Genomic DNA, 22,213 nt, shown 5'->3' with positions numbered 1-22,213 from the left:
AAGTCAATACATTAGTTATAACCATAAATATTAATAGTCTCAATTCACTAATCAAAAGGAAAAGATTGGCAGAATCCACCAAGAAGCAAGATCCGCCAATATGCTGCATACTAGAAACACATTTAATTCAAAAGGAAATTGATAGACTGAAAGTCAAAGGATGGAAAACAATACTCCATGTGACAGGAACCCAGAAGAAAAGCAAGGGTAGCTATTCTATTTTCAGACAAAGTGGATTTCTAGCCAAGAATGATTAATTCTTGCTTTTTTTTTTTTGGTACAGGGATCAAACAAACTCGGGACCTTGCACTTGTGAGGCAGGCACCGGAACCACTCAGCTAAATCCCTGGCTTAGCCAAGAATGATTAACAGAGACAAAGAAGGTCAGTACATCCTTACAAAGGGAACAATCCAAGAGGAAGACATAACAATCCATAACAATCATAAATATATATGCACCAAATTGCAGTGCACCCAACTATATAAAACAAATATTAATGGATATGAAAAATCAAACAAACACTAATATAATTATAATGGGGGACACCTCAATACCTCATTGTCACAAATAGATCAACTAGACAAAAACACAACAACGAAATATTAGAACTCAACCAGACTTTTGAACAAATGGACTTAGTAGATGCCTACAGTGTGTTCCACCGCACAACATCAGAATACTCAGTTTTCTTAGCTGTACACAGGACATTCTCTAAAATAGATGACACATACTAGCTCATAGAATATGAGTAAGTAAATGCAAAAGAAACTGTCCCATGCATATTATCAGACCATAGTGCAATGAAATTGGAAATCAATGGCAAAAGAAACCACAAGAACTTCATAAACACATGGAAATTAAATAACACCCTCCTGAACAACCAATGCATCACTGATGAAAGTAAAGAAGAAATTAGACAATTTCCACAATTAAACAATAATGCCAATACAAGATATGGAATGCAATGAAAGCAGTCCAATGAGAGAAATTTAACAGGTGAATACTCATATCAGAAAAACAGAGTGGGCTCAAATGAACAACCTAATGTTGAACCTCAAGCTTCCAGAAAAAAAGCATGTCAAGCCCAAGCCCAAAGGAAGGAAAATGTAAAGATCAGAGCAAAAATTAATGCAATGGAGACTAAGAAAATGATACAAAGAATCAATGAATTGAAGAATTGGTTCTTTGAAAGATTAAAAGGACAAACCTTTAGCCAATCTTATAAAAAAAAGGAAAGAAAAGACTCAAATCTACACAATCAGGAATGAAAAGCGTGAAATCACAACAGATCCCACAGAAATCCAGAAGATCATCAATACCTACTTTGAAACCTGCATTATACTAATATGGAAAATCCAATAGAAATTGACAGATTCCTAGATACATATGAATTACCAAAACTGAATCAAGAAGATATAAAAATTGATCAATATCAGTCAATGAAATTGAAGCTGTAATTAAAAATCTACCAACAACAACAAAAAAAGCTCAGGCTCTGAAGGATTCACTGCTGAATTCTACAAGAAATTTAGAGAATGAGGCCCAACAGAGGGAACCCACCAGGAAAGGTAAGAAACTAAAGGGAAAATGAAAAAAAAAAGAAATAGAAGAGCCAACAACAGCAAAGCATTGTGACAAGGATGAGTCAATATTTATCAATTATAACTCTCAATGTTAATGGCCTCAATTCACCAATCAAAAGAAATAGAATAGATTAAGAAGCAAAATCCATCAATATGCTGTATACAAGAAACACACCTAACTCAAAAAGAAATTCACAGACTGAAAGTAAAAGGGTGGAAAACAGTTCTCCACACCACACTAACCTAGAAAAAAGCAGGGCTAGCACTCTTATTTGCAGACAAAGTAGATTTCAAACCAAAACTAATTAAGAGAGACAAAGATGGTCACAACATCCTTGTGAAGTGAACAATCCCAGAGGAAGAGATGACAATCCTGAATATATACACACCAAATATGAATGCCCCCAACTATACAAAACAAATATTAATGGACATGAAAAACCAAATAAGCAGTAATATATGTGTAGTGGGGGACCTCAATACCCCACTATAACAAATAGACAGATCATCTAGACAAAAAATTAACAACAAAATTCTAAAACTGAACCAAGTTATTGAAGAAATAGACTTAATAGATGTTTACAGAGTGTTCTACCCCACAAAATCAGAATACGCATTCGTTTCGGCTGCACATGGGTCATTCTCCAAACTAGACCACATGCTAGCTCTTAGGACATGTCTAAGTAAATGTAAAAGAACTGAAGTTAGCCCCTATATTTATCAGATGCTAGTGCAATAAAATCGGAGGTCAATAACATAAGAAACTGCAAAACTCCCATAAACACATGGAAATTGTATAACACCCTCCTGAACAGCCAATGTGTCACAGAGGAAATTAAAGAAGAAATTAGACAGTTTCTACAAGTAAATGCTAATGCCAGTACAACATGCAGGAATCTATGGGACACAATGAAAGCAGTTGTACGTGGGAAATTCATAGCAGTGAATGTCCATATTAGGAAAACAGACAGAACTCAGATAAATAACCTAATGCAGAACCTCAAGCTCCTAGAAAAAGAAGAGCATGACAAACCCAAAGCTCGTACAAGAGAGGAAATTATAAAGATCAGAGCAGAAATCAATGCAATGGAGACTAAGAGTATGATATAAAAATTAATGAATCAAAGAGTTGGTTTTTCAAAAGAATAAATAAAATCGATAAATGTTTAGCCAACCTTATCAAAAGAAGGAAAGAAAAGGCTCAAATCCATGCAATTAAGGACAAAAAAGGTAAAGTCACAACATACCCAGTAAAAATCCAGAGGATCATCAATACATACTTCAAGAACATGTACTCTAATAAAATGGAAAACACAGAAGAAATGGACAGATTCCTAGATACACACAAATTGCCAAAGTTAAATGAAGAAGATATAGAAATTCTAAACACCCCAATTACAATGAGTGAAATTGAAAATGTAATAAACAAATTTATCAACAAAGAAAAGCCCAGGTCCTGGTGGCTTCACTGCTGAATTCTACAAGACATGTAAAGAACTATCGCCATTACTCTTTAAACTCATTAAGGAAATTGAAAGGGAAGCAAGGCTTCCAAATATATCCCTGGAAGCAAGTGTTACTTTGATTCCAAAACCAGGGAAAGACCCAACCCAAAAAGAGAACTACAGGCCATCACCCTAATGAACATAGATGCAAATATCCTCAACAAGATAATGGCAAACTGAATACAGAGGATCATCAAGAAGATCATACACCCTGACCAAGTCGGGTTTATCCCAGGGATGCAAAGATGGTTCCACATTCGTAAATCAATAAATCTAATACACTATATTAACAGAGTCAAGGACAAAAACCACATGATCATCTCAATCAATGCAGAAAAGGCATTTGACAAAATCCAATACCCATTCATGATAAAAACCCTACAGAAATTTAGAACAGAAGGTCTTTATCTCAACCTGATTAAGACTACCTAAGAAAAATCAACAGCCAACATCCTACTAAATGGTCAAAAACTGAAAACTTTCACTCTAAAATCAGGAACAAGACAGGGATGCCCACTATCATCACTCCTGTTCAATACTGTTCTGGAAACATTAGCCATAGCAATTAGAAAACAGAAAGAAATAAAAGGAATAAAGATAGGAAAGTAAGAAGTTAAACTGTCATTATTTGCTAACGATATGATACTTTACATAGAAGACCCAAAAAGATCCACCAAAAGACTTCTAGACTTGACAGATTCAGTAGAACAGCAGGATATAAGGCCATCACATGAAAAACAATAGCCTTATTATACACAAACAACAGACTCACTAAGAGAGAAATTAGGGAATCAATACATTTTACAATAGCATCCAAAAAATGAAATATCTAGGGAAGCAAAAGACCTCTACACTGAAAACTACAGCACTCTGAAAAAGGAGATGGAGGAGGATATAAGAAAATGGAAAGACATCCCTTGTTCCTGGGTAGGAAGAATCAATATGGTGAAAATGGCCATAAATCCAAAACTGCTATATAGATTTAACGCAATGCCAATTGAAATTCCAACAATATACTTCACAGAACTAGAGAAACAATCCAAAAAATTCATTTGGAAACAGAAGAGACCTAGAATAGCAAAAGCAATTCTAGGCAACAGAGACATGGCTGGGGGTATCACAATCCCCAACTTGAAACTATACTACAAAGCTACTGTGATAAAAACAGCACGGTACTGGCAAAGAAACAGACCTGAGTATCAGTGGAATACAATAGAAAATGCAGAAACAACTTCAGACATACTCAGCCACATCATCTTTGACAGAGGAGCCAACCAGCCTCATTGGAGGAAAGATAGCCTATAAAATAAATGGTGTTGTCCTCACCTGTCACCATTCCATGCTCCTAGGGCAGAGAAGGTGAGCCACATGGGTGCCAGAAGCAGCCCCCACTCGTAGAAATGAGAAGACACATAAACTAGCCTCAAAAATAGACTTCCAGATCATATACAACCCCATAGGGAAACGAGATGGAACAATCTGATACTCAACCACCTGGATTCTCTGAGCTGGCAATAAAAGAGGATCTGGGAAAAATGAAATCAGAAATAATTACTCAGATAACAGCAAAGATTGTGCTCATAGTGCAAGACATGATAAATAAATCTACAGAGGACACAGATAAAAAAATAGAGGATCTGAGGAACACGATGGAATCCCAACCTAGGAAACAAATGGCATCCATAAAACAGATACAAACAGATTTCCAGGAGATTAAAAACTCCATCGAAAGTCTGCACAGCAGAATGAACCAATGTGAGGATAGAATTTCACATATAGAAGATAAGATTGCAATTAGTGACCAGGAAAATAAAAATTGCTTTAAAATTGTAAGGGAACACGAGAAATCAATCCAACAGCTGCTAGACAATGCAAAGAAGAATAACATAAGACCGATTGAAGTCAATGAAGAAACAGGAGAGAATGCAGATAACATAAAAAAACTGTTCACAGAAGTGATGGCAGAAAACTTCCTAAGCAGGGGAAAAGAACTTGACATACAGATAAGTGAGGCATATAGGACTCCAGTTAGCCTTGACCAAAAACAATCTACACATAGGCATATAATAGTTAGGATTCCAGAAATCCAACAGCAGAACAAAATTCTATAAGCAGTGAGAGAAAAGAAACAAATCAAAGACAAAGGAAAGCCCATCAGAATCACAGCAGACTTCTCAGTGCAAACCCTCAAGGCAAGAAGAGCTTGGAGTGATGTATTTCAAGCCCTAAAGGAAAACAGCCTCCAACCCAGATTGATGGACCCTGCAAAACTATCTTTCAAAATTGATAGAGAAATAAGATACTTTCATGATAAAGAGCACCTCAGGAACTTCAAGAATACCAAACCAGCACTGCAAAAAATTTTAGACAATATCCTAGAAAAAGACAATGAGGATCACTACCCCAGGAAGCCCAGTGGAATGAATCCATTGGGTGCAACAAATTAAATGCAAAGGGGGACAATCTAACACAAAGAAAAAGTCATGACAAGGGTATTAAAACTTTTAACTTCGTCTCCCTGAGTGTATAATTCAATCTTGTTATTGTACTGATTAGTATTTTTCTGATTTTGGAGTTCCACACCTTTCCTTGTGTGTACAGGCTATCATCTTCTTATGTCTACTTTTTAATTGGGTGGTCTATTAATGAGCTGCAAGTGTTTTTTATATATTCTGGTCGTAGGTTATATGCATTGTAAATATGGTCTGTTTAAAGAATACTTTTCATTTTAATGATGTCATTTAACATTCCAAATTTTGATGGAATCTCATTTATCAATTTTTTTCTTTTATACATCATGCTTTTTGTATCCTAGATAGTTCTTGCCTACCCTAAATTCATAAACATGTTTCCTTATAATTTCTTCTTAAAGTTTTACACTTTAGGCTTTAATATTTAGGTTCATTGATCCCTTCAAGTTATTTTTATGTATAGAAATAAAGGGTTGAGGTTAATTTTTTATACATGGATACCAGGTGTTCTACTGCCATTTGCTGAAAACACTCTTTTCCTTGACTCTTGAATTGAGTTTATATTCTATAAAATGTTAATGTTAAATAATCTTTCAAAACTGAGTGGACCATATATGTGTGGTTCTATTTCTAAATTCTCTGTTTATCCCAATGATCTATATATGTCTTTCCTTATGCCAACACTGCCTTGATTACTGTAGCTTTAGAAAAAGTCTTAAATTTAGGTACTAAACATCTTCCAACAGTTTTCTTTTGTACTTTTCTAGGTCCTTTGTACTCCTACATAACTTTTAAATTTTAATATCCAATTCTTCATTTATAGCAAGTATACATAGACCTGAATTTTAATATATACCTTGTGTTTTCTAATCCTACTAAATTCAAATACAAGTTCTAGGGGCTCCTAGAGATTTCTTAGTATTTCCTCTGTAGATGATCATCTCATCTACATATAAAATTTTGCTTCTACCTTGCCAATACTATCCTAATTGTGTCATTTTATTGCAAGACTATTTTGGTTTGGGCTTAAGTTTCAAAGTTTAATGGACAGATGAAGAGTAAGCATATCTGCCCTTGTTCCCCAACTTAAGGAAAAAACATTGTATCTTCTCCATTTATATAAGGCATTTTTGCTGGAAGTATGGAGTACATGTCTTTAATCTGTTGAGAAGGTTCTGTTCTACTTCTAGTCTTCTGATAGCTTTTACCATGAACAGCTGTGGAATTTAGTCCAATACTTTTTCTCCAACTAGTGACAGGATTATATGGCTTTTTCCTTTCCTCTGTTAAAATGATGAATTTTGGGGGTGGATCTTCCAATGCTGAACCAACACTGCCATGCCTAAAATAAAACCACTTTCTACATACTGTCAGATCTCACTTCTAATAGTTTGTTTTGTTAAACAAATTTATATCTATGTTCATACTTTTTTCTTTTATTATCTTTATCTAGTTTTAGGATTAGCATAATGTTGATTTCCTAAAATGAGGGGAGAAGTGTTCCTTCTTTTTTCTGCTTTAAATGTTTGATATAATTTATCAGTTAAAATGTATATGAGCCTGTTGTTGTCATATAGGTAGGTTTTCAAGCTAGGAATATACTTTCTTTAATAGGTGCTATTCAAATTTTGTATTTCCTCCAGAGTTAGTTTCATTAATTTGTCTTCCAAGTTACTTCTTAGAAGTTGTCAAATTTATTTCAAAACAGATTTTTGAAATATGCTTTCTATATCCTTTTAAATTCTTTAAACTCTGTGGTAATGTCTCCTAGGTCTTAATATTTTAATTTTAAAAATTTATAATTGATATTGTGTAATAGGAAGTAAAGGTCTAAAGGAGCAGGGGAAGTGGGAAGGGTAGGGGAAAGGAAAGAAGGGAAAAGAAAAAATATGAGAAAAGGAAAAAAATGGAAACAAAATCTTTGCAAATAGGGAAGGGTGGAAGGGGTGAAGGGAGGGCAGGGAAAGGGGTAAAAAAATAAGAACCAAGATACTCATGTAATGGTACAAGATCCCAATGACGTATGTAAATGTATTTTATACCTAAAATGTACCAATAAACTTAATGGGGGAAAAAATAAAATAAAATTAAATAAATACATACATACATACATAAATGGTGTTGGAAAATCTGGATTTCAACCTGCCAAACATTAAAACTAGACCCATATCTATCATCATGCACTAAACTAAGATCCAAGTGGATTAAAGCTTTAAATATTAAAAGAGAAACACTAAACTTGCTGGAAGATAAGTTAGGTAGAACTCTTGATGAGACTGGCATAGGAAAAGACTTTATGAACAAAACCTCAGTAGCACGGGAACTAGCACAAAGAATCAACAACTGGGATTTCATCTTATTAAAAAGCTTCTGCACTGCAAGAGAAACCACCAACAGAGCTAAGAGACAACCTACAATGTGGGAAAAAAATTTTAGCAGCTGTACCTCGGACAAAGGACTACTATCTAGAATATATAAAGAATTGAAAAAAATCAGACCCCCTCAAATTCAAAGACCCAATTCAAAAATGGGCATCTGAAATGAACAGACATTTCTCAGACAAAGAAGTAAAAGCAGCAAATAAATATATGAAAAAATGTTCAACATCATTGGTCATTCAGGAGATGCAGTTGAAGACAACATTGAGATTCCACCTCACCTCAAAAAGAATGGCTGCTATCAAGAAATCAACCAATAACAAATGCTGTCAGGGTTGTGGAAAGAAAGGAGCCCTTCTCCATTGTTGGTGAGAGTGCAAACTGGTGCAACCACTGTGGAAATCAGTATGGAGATACCTCAAAGAACTAGGACTAGAGGTCCCATTTGACCCAGATATTCCCCTGCTGGGTGTCTTCCCCAAAGAATTCAAAGAATCATACCACAGCAATATATTGCACCCATGTTTATAGTGGCACAGTTTGTAATAGGTAAAGCGTGGCACAGCCCAAGTGCCCATCAACTGGAAACTGGATAAAGAAGATGTGGTTCTTTTTATAAAAAGGAATACTAATCAGCCATAAAAATGAGAAACTAGACACATTTATAGCTAAATGGATGCATATTGAGGCCATACTCTTAAGTGAAATAAATAGGACACACATGTGTAAATACCAAATAGTTTCTCTAATGTGAGAAACTGAAAGTATATATAAGGATTAAAATGATTAAAATGAATAAGTGATAATTTGAAATAGGAAAAGTTCCAAAGGTGTAGGGGTGGTGGGGGGGAAGGGGAAAGGAAAGAAGGGAAAGGAAAAATTATGAGACTAGAAAAAAATGGAAATGAAATCTATGTAAATAGGGAAGGGTGTAGGGGGTGAAGGGTGCACAGGTAATGGGGAAAAACATAAGAACCAAGATACACCATGTACAGGTACAAGCACCCAATGTAAATGTAAATGTATTGTATAACTACAATGTACCAATAAAAGAATTTCAGGAAGAAAAAGAAAAAGAAAAGTTTAGAGTTGCTATGGCATCAACAATGTACTAGCAGCCTATCAATAGCTTTCCTAAATATTGAATAGGAATGCCAGTCACTTTTTAAAAAAGTACTTACTGGATATTTTCTGTGTGCCAGGTATGATGTAAGTGATAGAGATAAAATGACATGCAAAAAAAAAAAAAAAGAAATTTAGAGAAGACCTAATGCTGCTACTTCTAGAACACTTTAATGAAATTCAAAGGGAAACAATACTCCCAAATTCATTCCCGGAAGCAAGTATTACCCTGATACCAGAACCAGAGAAGGAACCAAACAAAAAGAGAACTACAGGCCAATCTCCCTAATGAACATAGATGCAAAAATCATCAATAAGATGGTAGCAAACATAATGCATCAAATTATCAAGCGGATTACACACCATGACCAAGTAGGATTCATCCCAGGGATGCAGGGATGGTTCAATATATGCAAATCAGTAAGTGTAATATACTATATTAACAGAGCCAAGGACAAAAACTACATGATCATCTCAATAGATGCAGAGAAAGCATTTGAAAAAGTCCAACATTCATTCATAATAAATCTCTACAGAAAATTGGAATAGTCTACATCTCAATCTGATAAAAGCCATCTATGAAAAACAAACAACCAATATCATATTAATGGGCAAAAACTGAAAGCTTTCCCTCTAAAATCAGGAACAAGACAAGGATGTCCATATCTCTGCTCCTGTTCAACATAATTCTGGAAACATTAGCCAGACCAATTAGACAAGAGAAAAAAAAAGGAATAAGTATAGAAAAGGAAAAACTCAAATTATCATTATTTGTGGATGACATGATACATAGAAGATCCCAAAAACCTCACCAATAGACTTCTAGATTTAATAGCCAAATTTAGCAGCATAGCTGGAAATATAGTCAACACTCAAAACTCAATAGGCTTCCCGTACACAAATAACACACTCATAGAGAGAGAAATTAGGAAAACAACACCTTTCACAATAGCATCTGTGGTTGGGAATTTAGCTCAGTGGCATAGAGCCTGTCAGGCAAATACAAGGTCCTGAATTCAATCCACGGTACCAAAAAAAACCCAAAAGAACAAGAAAAAACAATAGCATCCCAAAAAATGAAATACCTAGGAATCATACTAACAAAAGAAGTAGAAAACCTCTACATTGAACACTACTGTACTCTGAAAAAAGGATATTGAAGAAGATATCAGAAAATGGAAAGATATGCCTTATTTTTGGGCAGAAAGAACCAATATGGTGGAAATGACTATACTTGAAAAATTGTTGTACAGATTTTTTTGGTACTGGGGATTGAACTCAGGACTTTGTGCTTGCAAGGCAGACACAGTGACACTGAGCTAAATCCCTGGCCTGTTACACAGATCTAATGCAATTCCAATCAAAATTCCAACAGCATATCTCACAGAAATAGCGAAAATAATCCTAAATTCATTTGGAATCAGAAGAGACCTTGAATAGCAAAGGCTGTCCTGGGCAAGAAAGGCAAGGCAGGAGGCAACACAATCCCTGATTTGAAATTATACTACAAAGCTGTGATATAAACAGCATGGTACTGGCAAAAAAAAAAAAAAAAAACAAAAAAAAAAACAGACCTGAGGATCAATGGAACAGACTAGAAGATGAAGAAACAATTCCAGACATACTCAGTCACCTTATCCTTGACAAAGTAGTGAAATACCTTTGCTAGAAGAAAGATAAACTCTTTAATAGATGGTGCTGGAAAAACTGGCTTCCTACTTGCCAAAGATTAAAACTGGACCCATGCCTTTCACCACGCACTCAACTAAAATCAAAATGGATCAAAGATCTAAGTATTAAAACAGAAACACTTAAATGCTGAAAGATAGAATAGGCAGAACTCTTGAAGACATTGGTGTAAGTAAAGATTTTATAAATAAAACTTCAGTCCCATTGGTACTATCACAAAGAATCAACAACTGGGATCTCATCTTATTAAAAAAGCTTTTGGGCCAGGGATTTAGTTCCATGGTTATGCCACCTGCTGCATAAGCACAAGGACCCAAGTTCAATCCCTAGTACCAAAAAATAAACCTTTTTTTTCCACAGTGAGAGAAACCACCAACAGAGTGAAAAGACAATGCACAATGTAAGAAAAAAATTTTGTCACCTGTTCCTCAGATAAAAGGCTACTATATAGAATATAAAAGAACTCAAAAAAAACAGACCACCCAAATTTAAAGACCCAATCCAAAAATGGGCACCTGAAATCAATAGGTACTGCTCAGATGAAGTACAAATGGTAAATAAATATATGAAAAAATGTTCACCATCACTGGTCATTCAAGAGATGCAAATGAAAACGACACTGGGAGGGCCGGGGATTTAGCTCAGTGGTTTCGCTGCCTGCTGCGCAAGCACAAGGGCCAGAGTTCAATCCTAACCCGAACCCTAACCCTAACCCTAACCAAAAAAATAAAAAACAATAACAAATGCTGGAGAGGCTGTTGGGATAAAGGAACCTTTCTCCACAGTTGGTAGGAGTGTAGACTGGTGGAACCACTGTGGAAATCACTGTGGAGATTCCATAAGAAAGAATAAATTTGTTTTTATTTTATTTTTAAATAAATTTTATTTTATCCCTTTCCCCCTTCAAGCCTCCTCCCCTCCCTATATACAAAAGCTTTGTTTCCATTTATTCCTTCAATTTTCACCATTTTTGTCCCTTCCTTCCTTTCTCCCTCCCTCCTCCCTGTTCCCCTTCCCATTTGAACATTTTCTTCCCACTTCCCAACATCTACTATACATTTCAGTCCTTACTCCCACATTCCACATTTCTAATTCTTCATCTGAGAAGTGTCATTCTATTTCACATGCCCATTTTTCCATTGGGTCTTTAAATCTGAGTGGTCTGATTTTTTGAGTTCTTTATATATTCTAGATAATAGCTGAGAAGGATAAATTTGACTCATTTGTAGAAAAAAGGATGAGACCATAGAAAAATAAATCAGACACACAAGCTTAAATATCACATGCTTTCTCTGACATGAGAAACCCAAAACATAAATAAAGAGTAAAATAAAAGATAGATAATAAGAAATAAGGAGATTGATCTTTTGTAAAAGGCAAAGGGACTAAGAGATGGAGGGGAAAGGGGAATTTTAAAAAGAATTAAGATTTTTTTTTTGGTACTGGGGATCAGACTCAGGACCTTGTGCACCAGAGCCACGGAGCTAAATCCCAAGCCCAAGAATTAAGATTTGTTATGTACACGTACTAACTCCCCACAAGAAATGTAATCATTATTGTACTGTAAGCACATACCAATTAAAATAAAAAAATTTTAAATATATATTTTGGAAAGCTGAGGCTGGGTAATGAAGAAAATGAAATTGAACTATTTTTGCAGCTTTTCTAAAAGTCTAAAATTATTCAAAATAATAAAACAAAATACAGAAAAAATGAAAAACCAAGTAAGTCCTCTTAGCCACAGCACAAGCAGTCTAAGTTAAGCTAAATACACCTTCCCAAGAAACTGAACCTTGAGTAACTGAATCTTAAGTGAAGATTTCCAAAACAGAAAATAGTAGGCATTAATTTATTGCCGCAACAAACCCCTAATGATTTTCCATTAGATGGAAACATATGTTGTGCTTCTAACAGATTTCTTAGAGCTACCTTAGACACTTATACAGTATTTCTGAATCTGATTCTTCAGTTTTTCTTTCAAGCCTGTGTTCTACTTTTAACTTTCAGATTATAGTTTCCACAAACTAGATAGCTTCTTAACTAAACATCAAGTACTCAAGAAGTCCCTCTTCCCCAGACAAGTCCAAATTCTCAGGATCCACTGCAAGTGTTACCTTCATGAAAACATGCCTGCCATTCCCAGGAAAGTAAGCCTCTTCTACCCTTGAACTCTTTCTATGTAGCATGTGGACTTTCTCAGAATATGCAGAGCCAGGCTTTCCACATGGCAGATGTAATCAAATATTTATGGAATAAATTTGTTGAATAGTCACAATTTATCACCCAGACTCTGATACTATGGTGTGTATAGTCATTTTGTTATTTAAAATCTCAGCAATTTGCATGGAATTGATTTCATGTGCAGAGGTCATAACAGAAAAGACTGGTAAATTTGACTACATACATCTTTTAATTTCACCAAAACAAATTCAAAAGGAAACAAACTAAGAAGACACATTTTCTGGTCAAATCATTGACAAAGAAACAATATCCTTTAAAAATCTTCCTATAAATGTGAAAAAAAACTATCAATTCAATAGGAAACTAATTAATCTCCCTCAAAAACAAAAAAAATAAATGCCAAATAGCTCCAAAGGGTATGTAAATATAGTCACAGAAAAACAAATGCAAATAGACCTTAAACAAATGAGAACATGTTCAACCTCGCACATCGTAAGTAAAACATAAATTACAACCATCAAATACCACTTTTTACCCATCAAACTGGTAATGGGAAGAAAAACATTTGATAGGGCTGGAGATTTACCTCAGTGGTTCTGCCTCCTGCCTCACAAGCAAAAGGCCTTGAGTTTAATTCCAGGTACCAAAAAAAAAATTTTTGATTAAACTGTACATTAGCAAGAAGCAATGGGCATGTATGTTCAGTATTTGTATCCTTTTTTGCACTGTGCTTTTTTTACTTAATGACTTTTTTAGAAATCATATCATCTCAGCATATAATGAGTTTCTTTGGTTGGGTATTTGTTTGTTTGTTTTTGCAGTACTAGAAATCAAACCCAGGCCCTCAAATATACTAGACAAGCACTCTACTATGAGCTACACCCTTCAGCCTTATTGTTTTTAAACTGGCAACATAGAATCTTATTATATATATATATATTATAAATATACCATCATTAATTCTCTAATACCAAACACTGTGATCTTTTCAATATTTTCCTGTTACAAACAACACTAAAATTAACATTTTTGTCAATATGCTATTGCTCACATGACTATATCTACAGAATAAATTCCAACAGGTGAAACTGCTAGATTGAACAGTTTGAATTTGTAATTTTGACAGATTTAACCAAATTGCTTTAGATTAAAAGTTCTCCATCTTTCCTTCCCTATCTGGAATTCAATATTTATCATTTCCATGTGTATGTGGTTTTATGTTTACTACATAAATACAATCCTAAGGAATAAGTAGTACAATTTTGAATGTTTTTAAATCATAAGTGGTACTATACTGTATTAATTACCTACAATATCCATAGTTTGCCTACTGCTGTTTTCTTTTCCATATGAATTTTAGGATTAGCTTGTTGAATTCCATGACAAATCTGTTGGAATTTGAAGTGAAATTATATTGGATTTATAGATTAATTTGGAATATTGACATCTTACATAACTGATTCTTCGAGTTCATGGCTATGGTACATTTCTATTCACGTGGGCCTTCTTTTTTAATGAAAGTTTGGATTTTATTTTATTTTTTTAATAAATTTTATTTTTTATTTTATCTCATTCCCCCCTCAAGCCCCCTCCCCTTCCTATGTACAAAAGCTTTGTTTCCACTTTTTCCTTCTAGTTTCACTTTTTTTCTTGTCCCTTCCTTTCTTTCTCCCTCCCTCCACCCTTGTTCTCTTTCCCATTTGAACATTTTCTAAACACTCGCTGGCATCTCACCTGCCTTGCAAGTGCAAGGTCCTAAGATAGAGCCCTGGTACCGGGGGTGGAGGGGATTCACTTAGGTCTTGCTTTATGATAGATTTTTTTCCCTATATACCTTTCAAGATATCTGAATGTGTTGGGTTTTGCTATTGTAAATGAGATCTTTTACTGTATTCTGATTCATGATTACCTGTGTATAGGAATGTTTTTATGTTGAATACATATCCAGAAACATTTTAAGCTCTCTTTCTGATTAGCACTTTTAAATTTTTGACAAAAATTTTAAAACTGTATAACTCAAATATTTATTCTGAGATATATATCCTTGTAATTACCAACCATATTACAAGATCAAACTTTACCAGTTACCCCAGATGCCTTCCACATGACCCTCTCATAACTTTATCTACTCCTGTCCTGATCTATGTTACTCATTTCTGTAATTTCTTCCCAGGGCAGTATAGAGACAGGAAAAAAGAAAGAAATCTCTATGGAGCCAGAAGGAGAAAGAGGATGAAGAGGAGGGAGGAAGGAGGAGGGAGGAAGGAGGAGGAAGAGAAAGAAGAAAAAAAGAAAGAGAGAAAGAGGGAGAGAGAGAGAAAAGGGCACAAAGAAAAAACAGAGTAATCAATTAACTAATTGTATGCGCTTTGGACAAATGTCTGCTCAGAGGGGTACATTCTTGAACAAGAGCTCTTGTGGCTGCTTTGGAGGGAGTTGCCTCTTTGTGGAGTCAACTCTGCCCAAACTGGGAGTTTTTCCGACAGAAACTGCTTACACCAACTCCTTTAACCCTTCCAACGATTTTATACACACTCAGGTTTCCACCTTTAGCTTTTTCCTACTTGAAATATATACAGTGATTTATTTTTGCATTGAGCTCTGACAGAGCTGACAAAAATATTCACTTTGTCATTGGTATTTTGGTGCTGTGCTCTGGATGTTTGAGATTGCTGGGCAAGTTTCCTCTTGTTACTATTAATTGGGCATATACATATTTCTGCCATAATGAGTTACTGCAAACTTAGCTTAAGCAACACAGATTTATTATCCCAGTTCTGTAGGTCAGAGGGCCAATGCAGGTCTTGCCGGGCTAAAATCAAGGTGCTGACAGGGCTGTTTCTGTCTGGTTGCACTACAGGAAGATCCATATCTGTGATCACCTGTGTTTAACAGAATTCAGTTCCTTGAAATTGTAAGACTGAGATCCCTGTTTTCTAGATAGTTGTCAGCTGAGTTGTCACTAGAAGTCCCAGATTCCTGTACCCAATTACATTTTTTTCTCTTCCCTTTCATCATATTTGAGATTGAACCCAGGACCTTGAACATGCTAGGCAAGCACTCTATGCTGAGCTACATCTCCAGCCCTTTCTAAAGTCCTCTCTGCCATGTGAGGTATGCCATCACAAGTTCTGGGATTAAAGTAAGGGTATTTTAGCAAGTGGGCAAGGAGCATTATCTGCCTACCTAATCTTCACATTTAAAAATTCCCACTCAGAAGTCATTTGACATCAAAACTTTAATGTCAGTTTACTGTTGCATTCTGAAATAGCTAATTAATTTTTCAAAGTACTTCAAACATTTCATAACTACTAATTAGTACTAAATATAACCATGATCTGAAGGCACAAAACAAAGTACATGTACTTTATGATACTACAGTTCAGGGCATAAAAGTCAAAATTGGCTACCTTTCTGCCACTCTTTCTAGCACTGACACATAGCTGAGTAATAACACCTTATACTTAGACACCGCACGAATGGTTTTACAAGTGCTCTTGCATCCATTATCTCATTTGTGCTTTACAATATCCCTGGAAGGCACACAAAATTGAAAAAGCCGATCACCCCCTTTCTTACAGATGAGAAAAGTAACTTCAGAAAGACTAGATAACCTATCCAAGTACAGTAACCCTTTCAGATGAAAATGATGGGAAAAAGCAAACAAACAAAAAGAAAGAAAGTGACATATACAGAGGTCTGCCTAGGGAAAAAATCCATAGATAAATAATACTTAGGGGCCCGGGATTTAGCTCAGTGGTTCCAGGGCCTGCCTCACAAGCACAAGGTCCTGAGTTCTATCCCCAGTACCGGAAAAAACAAACAGAAAGACCAAACAAACAAAAAAAACACAATACTTAGAAAATGAACAGGTCACAATCTTCACAGGAAAAAATATTGGACATTTAGAGTATGTTTCGAATCATAAAAAAAAAAATAGTATTTGCTGATTTGATCTGAAATCATGCAAAGTTAAGGGTTCCCTTTGAAAAGAACCAGGAGTTAAAGACTTGTCCTTCAAGATTTTCCATGTCATGAAGCTATGTTTCTTCTAAGATGTAAAAAAAAAAAGGAGGCACTAAAAGCATCCCACCACCTGGTATGGTGACACATGCCTACAATCCCAGCACTCTGGAAGGCAGAGATAGCAGCATCACAAGTTTAATCCAAGCATGGACATCTTAGTGACACCAATTACAAAATTTAAAAAATGTTTAAAGGGATGGGATGTAGCTCGGTGTGAAGGCAAGGTTCAATCCCCAGTACCCAAAAAAATGCATTATAAAGTAATTCTGCCTACAGACCCTAACCATTTTAACAGAGAAAAACAAGGAATAGGACAGTATTAAGACAATTATGACAAATGCATGCAAAAAAATTAAGCATGTACAGTCTGCATTTAGATCTATCCTCTTTTCTTTCTTTCTTTCCTTTCTTTCTTTCTTTCTTTCTTAGGACCTTGCATTTGCAAGGCAGGCACATAGTGCCACTGAGCTAAATCCCCAGCCCTATAGCTATCATGCTGATGACGACCACACACAAAATGGTGATCCTTTGACCTTCTAGATTGTATTCTGATTTACCAAAGATACAACATGTTTTCTAATCAACGATTTTATATTTTCAATCCTGCCCCTACCAAGGATAGCATATGAAATGAGAAGACAACTCTATTTATCTGCCTCTATCCTGACCTCGTCCTTCTTTACCGTGCAGCTCCTGTTAGGGAGTCAGGATGGTCAATCAGGTATTTGAATGTATTCCTTTGAATAGGGTGGTGCCAGACATGGTCTACAGCACTTAGAAGGGTACCCTGGGAAAAAAACAAAAGCACAGAAATGTCCGGCAGAGGGCGCACTAGTCAAATGAAATATTAACTGATTTTGAATAGTTACATTAGGGGAATTTGGATACTCTACGGAATAAAGAAAGAAAGAACTTATTCAATAACGTGGACAAAACTGAAACTAGGATAATTCCATAATGAATGAATATATTAAGACTGATGAGTAGTAAAAATCATTTTGGTAAATTTACATAAAAACAGGTTAATGGAAATAAGCCTTGGAAATATTGGTGTAAAAGATCTAAGCTTTCAATCTAGAAAATTACTTTCAAAAAAATTTCAAGACCATCTGGAATGCTTAATATATGCTCACACTTAATGAAGCAGATAACAAAAAGATAATTTTCCCAAGTACTCTACATACATACACATGCACCTTAGGGGTTTTAACTTTCATAGGAGGCAGTAAATTTTCCAGACAAGGACCAGCACTGGTGGCAAAGCTCAGAGAAAGCAGAACTTCCTCAGGGATGAATTCATTCTGAAGGGAAGTAGGAAGAAGTTTGGAACTATCCACCATATTTTTTTCTCCCTTATATCAGGAAGTCCTAAGAAAGTAATGAGAAAGAAAAGCTATTATTGTAGTTTTTTCAATGGAGCATCCTAGAATGCCTCATCATCCTCATCTATCTGTTTCTAAAAGAGAGAAACACTCCTTCTAATTGACAAGAATAGTAACAAGTAATACTTAAAACACTGCATAAGAGAAATATATGGCCTGTCCTATTCATATCACATCAGACACAGGTTCAAAACCTCAGGTGCAAAGATAAACCTGACTTATACAAAATTCAAAGTTGAAAATTACACTCACTTCACTTAATTAACTGGGATAGTCTTAAGATGATGGGAATGAACATGTTTTTCCTTTGATGTAAAAATGACAAAAGGCTCTCCTCCAAATTGCTAGATTATTTAGTAATTTTTCTTATATAAATTTAAAGGTAAAAATAATTGCATTGCACTGAAGTGGGGAGGTATCTGAATTGAGTTGAAAAATAAAAGTAGGAACTGGAATATATCTCATGATAGACTGCTTAACTGGAATGCACAAAACCCAGGGTTCAACCTCCAGCCAAAAGAAAATTAAAAGTAGGTCTGGGATGGTGGGAAATTAAAAGTGGGACAATCTGAGCAAATCATTGCAACAAAAACTGTAAAAATAGTTCTACTCAGCTTAACTAGGGCAGAGGAATGAAAAAAATGGTTAGGAGGTCTAAGATTGGAAAAGGCCTTCTATGAATTCAGTCAGTAGAGTTGAGGTGCCACCATTTTTAATGCCTCCCACATAGAACAACTGACATTAATTTTATAAGGAAACTTTGATTTAAAAAAACCCTTGAAAGTTTATATTATCAAATCGAGAGAGGGAGAGAGACTACCTTTTCCACTTTAAAGATTCGGGTGACTAGGTTGGGCTCACTCTGACAAATCAGGATTTCCTTTATCTCAGGGTCCTGAACCTTTATCACACTGCAAAATCCTTTTTGCTACATAAGGTATGCAGTCACAAGTTAAGGAATTAACAGTGAGAGAGAAAGAGAAAGGGGGCGGGAAGTGCTGGGTGGGACCTTACCACATCTCCCCTAAAAACTAGGGAAGGTGAGGTTAGACAAAGCTTTGTCCTAACAAGGGGAGGGGTGACTCTAGCTGATTCTTATTCTGGTACAGATCTGCAATTATATCTATATATCTATATCTGTCTATATCAATATATTCTATATATTGAAGTACTGAAGATTTTAACTCAAGACCTTCCTGAGCCACATCCCCATAGGCCTTTTAATTTTTTTTTTTTTTTTTTGAGACAGGGTCTTGCTAAATTGCTGAATTTGGACTCCAATGTGCCATCCTCCTGCCCCAGCTTCCCAGAGTGCTGGGATTAAATACTCCCATTTAGAAAAACTACTAAAACCCGATACAGTCATTTTGTACTAACTTGCATGTGTTATACTATCTCCACTATTTTTTGGTTTTTGCTTTTGAAACAGGGAGGCTGTGTCAGAGGATCACTGGGATCAAGCCTGGCCAACACAGAGAGACTTCTTCTTAGAAAGAAAAAAAAAAGGATAAGGAAAAAAAAAAAAAAGTATATATATATGTATGTATATATAAAACATCTGAATCTGATTTTTAAAACGGGTGCCTGGATTGTGATTTGTCAGTGGCTGTTATTTGGCAGGTGTGGGGGCAGCATGGTACTGGGGATCAAATCCAGGGCCTTTGCACTGAGCTGCATTGCCAACCCTCTTTTGTTTTGTTTTATTTTGATTGGTTTGTTTTTTGAGATAGTGTTTGATAAGTCGCTAAACTGCCTAAAATGGGCAGGAATTTAGGTTCCTCCTACCTCAGCCTCCTAGAGTGCTGGGATTACAGGCCTGTGCCACCACACCCAGCAATGACTGTAATCATTTGTCTTTGGGATCCTTGAACTTTACCTCTTGTCTCCTTAACGGCAGATACTTTTGACTTCCTAGGGTCAGAAGATGCTGGGGAGATTAACGGTGAGGTTGGCGTTTTCGGGAGAGACATAATAATGCTTCCTATCACTCTTTTTAGTAATGTGACGTATTCCTCCAGAAAGATAACTCAGAAATAAATCAGTCTGCTACTGGCACTTCTGGGACTTTCAGGTTACTACACTGTCCTGTAGGGAAAACAAAACAAGCAAAAGACTCATTAAAGTGCTTATGTTTGGACTGGGGTTTCAGAATCCCTCTTCCGTGGTTTACCCTCTTTTGGAGTCCTCCGTGATCTCTCGGCCCATCTGTCCTGACTCAGAAGCTTGCAGGGGCGTCAGGGTCCCAGCACAGGCCGGGAAGGACACACCCGCACACCCTACCCGATGACCCTACGCACTGGCAGCCAGCAGCTCGGTGGCGCGCTCTAGGCAGTCAGTTAGGGACTCCAACCTCTCCCACAAGCAGTGCCCTCGCGGACTCAGGGGTCTGGCAGCCTGGGTTTTCATCGTTTCTTCATTTAAACCGAAGGGAAACGGACACTTGAAAGCTGTACCAGCAAAATGTGTTTCCCGCCGGGCGCGGGCAGCCTCGCCTTTTCTTGGAATGCCTTGCGTCGTCATAGAAACCTAGGACCCCGGGCCCTAGCAGCTCTCAATAGGGGCTGCCTTCAGCGGTGCCTGCAGAAGAAAGGTACAGGTGGAAAACAATCCCTACTCTCTAGGATTTTCGGTGTGTGCTAAGTCACAGCATAGTTTCAATAGAAATAGAGAAGAAAATGGTTAATTGGGCCATTGTCTCGGAATCCCAGGGTCTAGATACCAAGGCGGCGGACAGGCAGGCGCGAGCAAGGTCATTTCCGGTGCCTGAAAAACACTTACGATTGTTGTATTTCAACAAAGAAGCAAACCATAAAAAATGGTTTGAAATGTGCAAGAAAGAAATTCGTACATAATACATTAAAAACTGTGCTTTCACAGAACAGGAAAACTCTTCATGGTTTCTCTCCACACATAACCACAAGAGGGCGAATGTGCACAATAGTGATGACACAGAGGGCTCTGCATGTGTCTAAGAATGTCCAGGGCTGCAGACTGGTCCTAGGCATTATAATTGCTGCTTCCTCCTTCATTGTCATAGCTTACTCTTTTAACCCGGGAATAATTTCATACCTTTCCCACTGCCCATTTATCCAGTAGACTCCGGTCCTTAGGGCAATGAACAATCATGCAAGCCTCAGAATGACCTAACGGTCAATGACGGAATTGTCTGAAACCCAGTTCTGCCCTCACATTCAGCGACATCCATGTCCTCTGCAGGTCTGAGGAAATGACTCACGAGGTACTTACACTTGAACAGGACCTTTCTAATGAAGGAAAGGGACCGTGGACCTCGTCCCTGGAGTGTGAACTACAGGTGTCAGGAGGACAGGGATCAAAGTGGTCCTCATCCAGGTGGAAAAAGTACAAACCTGTGTTCCCCACAGTCTATCAGACTCACACTTGCCCACAGCCACCGTGTCCTCTTGGCTTCAGAAATCAGACTGAAACGATCTAACTCTCCAGCTCCTTAGGAACTGTGGGCACATTCTGCCAATGACTAAAAATGACAGGCAACAAGAGTGGACTGAACCCAAAGCCTGTACAGTGAACTTCTTTCCCAATCTTTCCTTTTTTGTAATTTTGAGACAAGGTGACTATAAGTTTCCCAACCTGGGCTCAAACTTGTGATCTTCCTGAGTCAACCTTCTGAGCCACTGGGATTACAGGTCTGTGCCACCTCACCCAGCTGATTGGTACTTTGTAAACTTCAGTCATGTGTCATTTCACAAATGTGTAGGTTTTTAGAAATCCAACATGAAGCAGTTTTGTTATTTTCCAAACATCATAGAGTGGATTTACACAAACTAAGATGGCTAAGACATCACCAGGTGTTATGATCTGTGAGACCATCATGGTACACCTGGTCTGCCACTGAT

The 22,213-nt window shown here is 36.6% G+C and overlaps 1 pseudogene across 1 annotated transcript in view; it reads right to left on the bottom strand.

Annotated features, from left to right (window-relative positions):
• Positions 1-21,110, bottom strand: part of LOC101709467 (axonemal dynein light chain domain-containing protein 1-like) — a 58,221-nt pseudogene extending 37,111 nt beyond the window's left edge. Inside the window, exons 1-4 of the transcript XR_015447588.1 lie at positions 20,509-21,110; positions 20,215-20,423; positions 18,153-18,324; positions 17,640-17,743 (exon numbers count right to left, since the gene is read on the bottom strand). The product of XR_015447588.1 is annotated as an axonemal dynein light chain domain-containing protein 1-like (transcript). The remainder of the gene's footprint in view (positions 1-17,639; positions 17,744-18,152; positions 18,325-20,214; positions 20,424-20,508) is intronic.
• Between the last annotated feature and the right edge of the window lie 1,103 nt (positions 21,111-22,213).

Source organism: Heterocephalus glaber, unplaced genomic scaffold, assembly GCF_053883595.1.
Source record: "Heterocephalus glaber isolate CG9 unplaced genomic scaffold, H.glaber_assembly_v1.0 deba00000470, whole genome shotgun sequence".
NCBI classification, from domain to species: Eukaryota; Metazoa; Chordata; class Mammalia; order Rodentia; family Bathyergidae; genus Heterocephalus; species Heterocephalus glaber.
The sequence above is the reverse complement of the archived record's forward strand: the minus strand, read 5'-3'. Positions and strand labels throughout refer to the sequence as shown.